This window comes from Gossypium raimondii, chromosome 2 (assembly GCF_025698545.1).
Source record: "Gossypium raimondii isolate GPD5lz chromosome 2, ASM2569854v1, whole genome shotgun sequence".
In the NCBI taxonomy this organism is placed as follows: domain Eukaryota; kingdom Viridiplantae; phylum Streptophyta; class Magnoliopsida; order Malvales; family Malvaceae; genus Gossypium; species Gossypium raimondii.
In genome coordinates, this window is record NC_068566.1 from 16,083,764 (window position 1) to 16,093,090 (window position 9,327).

Sequence of the window (9,327 nt, forward strand, 5' to 3'; positions counted from 1 at the left end):
ACAACCATATGAACATGCTTGGAGCCTTAGATGCCATGAAATGCAAGGCTTTCTCCATGACCCTTTCTAGCACAGCTCGAAAATGGTACCTCTCACTTCTTTCAAGATCTATAAATAATTTTGATCAGTTGGCTAGGTTATTTATGAGTAGAATTTTAGCCAACAAGATTGCACAACAATCCCCGGTATACCTCATGTCCATCTGACAGAAAGAGAATAAACCCCTTCGTGATTTTATGAAAAGATTTAATGTTACAACTATGATAAGCAATGGTTTTTTTATGCTCTAGCCATTGAAGCCTTATTGGCAAGAACCACTTACAAATTCCTCTAATTTCACCTCATCGGTAATCCCTCATAGAAGTTATCTCAACTGTATGAAATGATCCATCGTTTCACGGAAGGTGATCAGATGGACATTGATTGAGCTAAGCCAATGGCCCAAACAACCCAAGTATACCCCTTTTCTAAACGATCCTCCCCTCCACAACATCATCGATGATGCCTTACCAATATCAACCCCAACAAAGAACTTTCCCTTTGGTAGGTGACTAACTACTCCAATGGTACAACCCACCAAAACAAGAGGGTAAGCGGATGATTAATACTATAGGTCCACCACGTCACCTAGGACCCATGAGAGACAATTTCCCCAACCAACATCAATGTGAGTGAGTTTCATATAATCGTCATCGCACATACCATGAACTTAACTGCTCCTTCACTACCATATTTGAGCAAATAGGGTATTAAAGAATTCTACCAAATCCACCAACCATGCCTTACAACCCTCGTCAAGATGATTCACCTTTTGCTAAATAGAAAATGCCATCTGAAGAGGTAAACTACAATAATATGTTGTACAAGATGCCTATTTGCTAAATAGGAAAATACCAAGAAGTAGAACCCTTTAATAGTCACACCCAAAATCCTTTAAACTTGAAAATTTAGAACACTTGGGAGTTAAATTGAAAGAGACCAAAAGCTGGCAGTCTCTACTAAAAAATCAAGAAAAGATGATAATTAAAATTGGACAGGGTTGAGAACCAAATCTGGTTTGGTTAGATTCGAACCAGTCGGTTCCTTTGTGGGGGATAAAATAATTGTGAATGGGTGGATTCTACATAGTTGAAGACCGTGTGGGAAGGGCTATAAATAGCCAAGAAATGACTTCTTGGGGGACTTTTTCTCCAGTCTGTTTTGTATTTTTTCTTCAACTTCTTCCTTAGTAACTGTAGAAGAGTAGGATACGAGAAAGCTTTGCATGGAGCGACATAAAATTTGAATTGTAGTTCATATGTATACATGAAACTATGATTTTGATTTAGTTGTACATATTTTAATAAATGAATACAAACATTTATTTCCATATTAAATTAATATTATTGTTTGTAAATGCAATATATGAACATAAAATGATGCTCAAATTTTGAAACTTTAATCAAATTAAAATTTCATATATAAAATAGCACAAAATTAAAATTCATGTATGACATTGCACATTACATTAAAAGTTCATTAATAATTTTGATATTTATCTTTTTTTATATCATCATACATAAAATTAAATTCTTATAATATAAATGAGCTTACGAAAGCTTTTTTTATAATCTAAGGTCGTTAGAGGACTAAAACAAAATATTTTTAAAATTATCGGATTGAAATTGTGACGTTGAGGGTATCATATCAGGCCTTGTTAAAACAGTGAGTGTCATCATAACATTAAAAGTCTAAAGTTGCAACGCCATTCTTTGTCAATTTTACGTTGCGACATTGAGGGCCTGTCCTCATGACATCACCTACTATTTTCACAATATCCATTAAGTACCAATTCAAAACAACTAAAACAAATGATCAAATGCATTAATTAAACCATTTCAACCTTATACCATTTACATAAATAATTAACAAACCATATGATCAAATTTAAAATTAACATCAACTATCTAAATTTCCAAAAGAAGCATTCACGATACAAAATCGACTCAAAACTTAGGTACATAAAGATTCTATACAAACATTGCTGAGTCAAGAGTTGTAGATCAGATGTTGGATCACTCATTGAGTCTTTGAGATTTACCAATACCTGCGCATGGAATAAACAAACCGTACGTTGAGCGATAAAGTTTAGTGATATTTTCATGATTCAAGTCAATAATACATTAGAAATAACATGATAGATTTCAATCAATGCACAATTTAGTTCCACCATTTCAATTTACCAGTCATATCTAATGAATCAACTTATTCACAATCCAAAATGGCAACATACATGAATAATTTTCAACCAATTCATTCCACCTATTCATGTTTAATATTCCAAATTAATTGTAACACCCCTAACCCGTATCCGTCACTGAATTAAGGTTACGAGGCATTACCGAACAAAACACAACCATCTCAAAATCAATACATATATATTATTTAAATATAATAAACTTAGTCTAATATAAAACAAAATGCAAAATATTAAACTTCTCTTCTAACCATTTTAATAAACAAAGACATTAAAATCTAACTAATAAAGAGATTACGAACTAGCAAATCCATAAGGAAATAAACCATTTTAGTATGGCTATTATAATCATATACAATACAACAAAGTACAATCTTCAAAACATTTATCTAGTCTATACATGCCATAGTTAGAATTTAAATATTTTAAATCTTGAGATAATAGATAGGGTGATGAACTTGTCGACAACCCCGAGCTTGAAGCTTGATCTTTAAGTCTATAAAATAGAAAGACATAAGTAAACAAAGTAAGCTTTTATAGCTTAGTAAGTCTATAGCATAACAACAAATATATTTATAAAAATCATAATATTTCTGGTACACTTAATGAATTCGCAAACACTGTATTTATTAACAAATACTTATAGATAAATTCATACTTAATTATCAACAATTAAAACTGAGTGTATATACACTTTAACGTAAATAGCCGATTGCATATATATACATATGTTTAACAAATTTTATAACTGAATGTGTATACATCTTTATTACTGCATACATCTGTTTGCACATATGTACTTATCATGTGTATATACTTGATCATACACATATATACCAATCACATTTTGTATTCGTTTGTATATCTATATATACTCATTATGAATTTATACTGAATACATAGCTAATACATACATTCGAATATATATACATATTCTTCATATACATATAAATGAGTACATTTATATATATATATATATATATATCTCAAATGCATACATAAATAATTATCAAACACATAGGCTCAACATATATATATTTAACAACCGCATATCACCATATGCATTTATAAATTCAACAATCGCATATACCTAATGTACATATGCCTTTATTAATTGTATATACGGAATACATACAATTATATTTAACCAATGCAAAACCCGAATGTAGTTGTATACTCACCAAGCATGTAAAAACTGAATGTTTATGTATTCATCGATTTCATATATCAAAATCATAGATATATCAATTGCATATTCTCACATAATTTAAACAGATTCACCGGCACTTAGCCTGCTAGGTTTTAAAACCTGATTCGGTATATCGGCTTTTAGCCTGCTAGACCTATAGTCCGAAATGTATCGCCGGCATTAAGCCTGCTAGATGTAAAGTCTGAATTATTTCACTGGCATCAAGCCTCCTAGACGTAAAGTCTGTATTACATTCGATCACTTTATAATGATCCAAACTAATAATTTCATATCTTCACTTCCATTCAAGAACCTTTACATGAATATACATACATAATTGAAACTTTCACATACATATATAAATTTCATACTTAAATTCATTACAAGAACATATACACATAATCTTGCATAATCAAACCTCATATATAAATGTTATACATACCTTTGATTTGTACCAGAATTTATACATATACAACATTTGTACTTTAATTAAACTCAAAAACTTATATATATACATATATATATTCCAAGATTATACATACATAAATATACATATCTTTGACTAAATTCAAGACTTGTTCATGTATTCACATATATATATTTGATCTATCGTATGTATATATATATAACTTTCTTACCTAATTTCAAGAAAAAATTACATATATATATTCATGCTTATTCGAATATCACCTATTCTTGATTACATTTCATATCTTCATTTCAAACCATGAATTTATACAAGATCATACTTGTATATTCAAACATGTTATATATATAATATCCACACTTCAAAATTTATTCAACTAATATACTTTAAATTATAGCTCAACATAAAATACAATTAGTATCCATGTATAAATATTAACTTAATAACTTTTAGTTGCTAATAGACTTACCTCGGACGGTGAAAAGTCGAAACCAGACGATTAATCGACAACTTTAGTTTTTCCCCGATCCAACTCTGATTTCTTCGGTTCTTGATCTAATTATATTCAAAATAAGCTAGTTTAAATATAATTACATTCAATTTAATCCAAAAAAACACATAAATGGGTAAATTACCAATTTGCCCCTAACATTTACACTTTTTACAATTTAGTCCCTATTTGATAAAACACAAAATACACAAAATCTGTTCACAACATACAAGGGCCGAATGTACCTATTTTTCATACAAGTCCTCACATTTCATTTATTTCACATTTTAGTCCCTCAAAAATTTAATTTCACAATTTAACTCTAATTACTCAATTTCACCAAAATTTCCAATACAAAACATATTAATCTAAAATATATCTTTCATTATTCATCATCAAACATCACATAACACAAATGTTCATCAATGGCACAACTCAAAATATTCCTCAAAATTAAAAATTCAAACATGGGTCGGATAGTATTCGAAACAACGATCTCAAAAACGTAAAAATTATTAAAAAACCGAAGTAAAACATACCTTGAATTAAGCTTGATAATGACCGAATATATCAAAGCTTTTAAACCCTATTTGCTTTTCTAAGTTTTGGCAATGAAGAATGAAAATAATGGCTTCAATTTGATTTATTATATCATATGCTAATTTAATTATTAGTTTTCTATATTAACTTTTATTACAAAATATATAAACCTTATAATAGAAGGTCATTTTTGACCATTATCACCCACTCACATAATAATGGGCTTTTTACCTATTAAGAACTCCATATTAACAAGACATTAGCAAATTAACACTTTTCACAATAACTAGCCAATTTTTCATTTTACGCGATTAAGTCATTTTTCTTTAATCGATCACTCAATCAACAAAATTAAAACACGAAAACTTCACACAACTAAATTCACACATAATAAACACAGAATAATATTAAAATATTTTTTTGACTCGGACTTGTGGTCCCAGAACCACTATGTCCAATTAGAGTCGAAATCGGGCTGTTACATTAATGCACAACCTCTTTTAACTGAATTCATATGAATGTTTCATACCATTTCTACTAACACATATCTCAATCATTTTCATTTCATGGCATAGTACTCATTTATTTCATAATCTCAATCTTTCTCGAATCTATTGATTAGTTTCATTACCATATCAGCCTTCAGGACTCGTTTAACTGATTCCCATGATCTTTTACATGTTTTCATTTGATACATTTCATATAGATACACATATAGTACCATTCCATTCCATATTTTGAGTTCAAATATCATTTATCAAGTTCAAGTTTTATAATCCCTATTAATCGAACACGGACTCAAGACAGATACACGAATCATCTAACCATCACGCTAATATGGCCCCCAATGCCTCATTGGAACGTTTGAAATAAATATTGCACTCCACGCCTCATCGGTTAAACTGAAGTATAAACTTGAACACAAATCTAATCCTATGACATACAAACTATATCTGACTTTGATCGAATAATTAATAAGGTAACTGATGTTTCAATTGCAAATTATAAATCGATTTACATGCCATGATCTCATATCATTTTCATTATCAATTCGTATCATGCTCATTTTTACTATGCTTAGAACAATACAATATGCATATTAATCACATTCAATATCATGCTTGCTTATATTATATTCAATTCAATCCAATTCTCGACATTCGATACCATAATGTATAAACCGAGTCAGGAAACAGTAATACACTTACCTTAATAGGTAGATTTGAAACAATCACATATATGTATATATGCACATGTATATGTGTTTATATATTGAAATCGAATCATAAAAGTACAAACCACAATTTTTGTCACTCGTCTTTTCTTTCTCTCAAGACGACCCAACGTCATCTTTAGCTATGTTCGATAATTAATTAGTTTAATTAAATCCTTTTAATTAAACATATTTATTAATTACATTTAAGAAAGTTTAATGGTTATCACCATCGTTCTCCACTAACTCCTATTTAAAATTGGTTAAATAACCATTTTGGTCCTTTGGATAATTGATATCTAGATCCCCAAGCATTTTCTCAATTAAAACTCAGTAGCAATTAGAGTTCTACAATTTAGCCCATTAGCTTTAATTAACAATTTTCTCGGTTAAATTACTTAACTGATCTTTAATATATTTTCATATTAACTCCATGTATTATCCTATTTTATCTTTATGGACTCAGTTTACAAAAATAAGATTCCAAAATCGCAGCTCGATAATCAAAAAAGTCAAGTTGTTTCAAATAAGTATATTGTTTTTATAATGTATAACATTGGCACATTAATAAGTTATGTCCATACTTTTGGCCATAACTTTTATAAATAGATATATTATAACACTTTTATAATATGTATATTGTTTTTATAATAAACTTTTGGCCAAAACTTTGAAAACATTTTAGTATTTAAATAATATATTATGCTGTTATATCTTTATAAAATAGACAAATTGTATTTATGATATAAGTTTTTAGGGTTTAGAATATAAGAAATTTTTACCATAATTATCCTAAACACTCATACATATTCATTCTTATAATATAATTTTTTATAAAATACTTTTTAAATTTGAATTTTTGGTGTAATTACTTATGCAATTACTCCAATTCTCACCCTCTCCTAAAATTGGAAAGTATAATCGGATGCTTCAATTACAATGGCTATCTAAACATGTCACCTTTGTGTAATTATAAGCAATTAAACTCAAATCCAATTACTAGGTTGCTTTCCAAATACTACCTAAATTTCAACGTTTTTCCATAAATATTTCTAAAAAGAAATTTCAAGAACATTTATATTTTTTCACTATTTAAATATAAAATACATATTTTTATATAATAAAAATAAAATTAATTATATATTAAATAAAAATAAATTTTAATTTAATTTCAAATAACTTTAATTTTTAAACTTGCATCCAATAAATCGTTTTAACACCTCGATTCATTTTCGATTTTTCAATTGTTTTTCTGAGTCCCAGATGTACAGCAAGTTGATCTGATAATTATAAAAAGCAACAGCCTTACTTGTGAATCAATGGAGAAAAAAGTGGCAAAACCAACTAGTGTGCCATAGTTGACCACCATATGAGTTCATTGGTTTTTGCATGGGACCTTACATTTGCACCATTGTTGACTGTCTTACTACCATCCATAGAGGGAATTTCCAAATTGGTATGCCCAACCTCTTCTCTCTCTTGTATATGTTAATATTATAATCTTTTGGCTTAATTTCACCCAATATTTACAAATTATCACTTAAATTTTTAAACTAGTTTCTAGTTAGTTTAACTGTAAGTGTTAAATGTTAATTTGAATATGATAGAAAACATATTTTGATTAAATTGTAAATATACATACTATTGCATTAGGCATTAGCAACTTGAATTTACGAGAGAAAACATGTTATAGGCCCAAAGAAAAATTGAAAATTTTATTACCCTTAAAATTTTCAAAAGTTTAGTTTCCCTCATTTTAATTAAATCTCTTTAAATTTTTAAACAATCCTATTAAATACTCTTTTTTTTTATTTTAGTTAAGGCCTCTCAAATCTTAACACCAAGAATAGAAAATATAGATTTGCAAAAAGTAATTCCATCCCTATTCATTTTTGTTATTACTAAAGAGTTCATAATAAGACATTTTCTTTTATCATTTAAACTTTGAGTTATGTATTATTTCATCGTTGAACTTTAGAATTTTTATGTCGATGCGGCGACATTTATTAGCATATCACATTAGCTAATTATATTCTTCTTCAAGGTCCCCTATGAAATATGAATTTTACACATATATGTGGTTGATATTAGAAATTTAAATTTTATAAGGTTTAAAGGAAATATGTATTCTTTTAAAGTGAAATATTACATATTAGAAAAAGGTTAAAATGTCAAATAAATCCTTTGAAAATAATTAAAAATCAATTAAGCCCTTTATTAAATAGTACATTCAATTCAACCTTTTGAATCATAATTAGTATCTAATTAAGCTCAATAAATTTATTTTTCCGTTGAAGCCCTTGAACTAATGACATAAACAATTTATATGAATAGAACATGAAAGATGCATAATATTAAAATTATTCTAATTTTACAATCACGTAAGTGGACTTCCTCAATGTTGGTGGTGAAGTGAAGCTTAATACGGAAAAGGACACACCATGCTTTTCTTGAGCGCATCCATTGAGAAAACAAAAAAGGGAATTAATTAATTATATATATTGTAAATACCCAATTTTACCCGGATTTAAAATCCCGAATTACAAATGGGCCACAAGGCCCAAACCAAAACAAACAAAGGCCCGAATACAGAGGCCCAAGACAAATAATGAAACCCTAGGGTTTCTAATCTTCAACAGCGCCGCAAGACGAGTCCTCTGGATCTCCATGATCTTCACCTGCAAGGAAATAAGCATCAAGAAAGAAACAAACATCATATGGAAAGAAAATCATGGATTTGCGAATCAAAGATATCAGCAGATTTCTTTCTTTCTTTGATTTATTATTATCAAGGCTATAAAAAGCCTTTGAATACACTGTAATAGGGGAGAGCCCCGATTGAAAAATCAATAAAAAAAAGCATTCTTTACATCACAAGAGCAATAGAAAAATCAAAGATTCAATCGAAAAATAAAAAGGTTGATATCTGTTTTAAAAAAAAAAGGAGGAAAGGGAGGAATAAAAAAAGAGAACGATTGGCAGTTTTTTAAAGGTGGCTTACTATATTTTTCGTTCGATTATTTTTTACTTATTTACGATTTTAAAAAAAAGGAGAAGGTGATACCACTGCGAATTTTATTTATTTATTTTTATTTAGCCCCTTCGCCTTTTAATGTTTTTGTAATTAAGTTTTTTTTAATTTACCCTTTTATTTATTTTAAATTCCAATTTGATCCATTTGAACGGCGCCGTTTTAAAGGAGAAGGGAAAATTTCCCTTCCAGCCCCTCTAT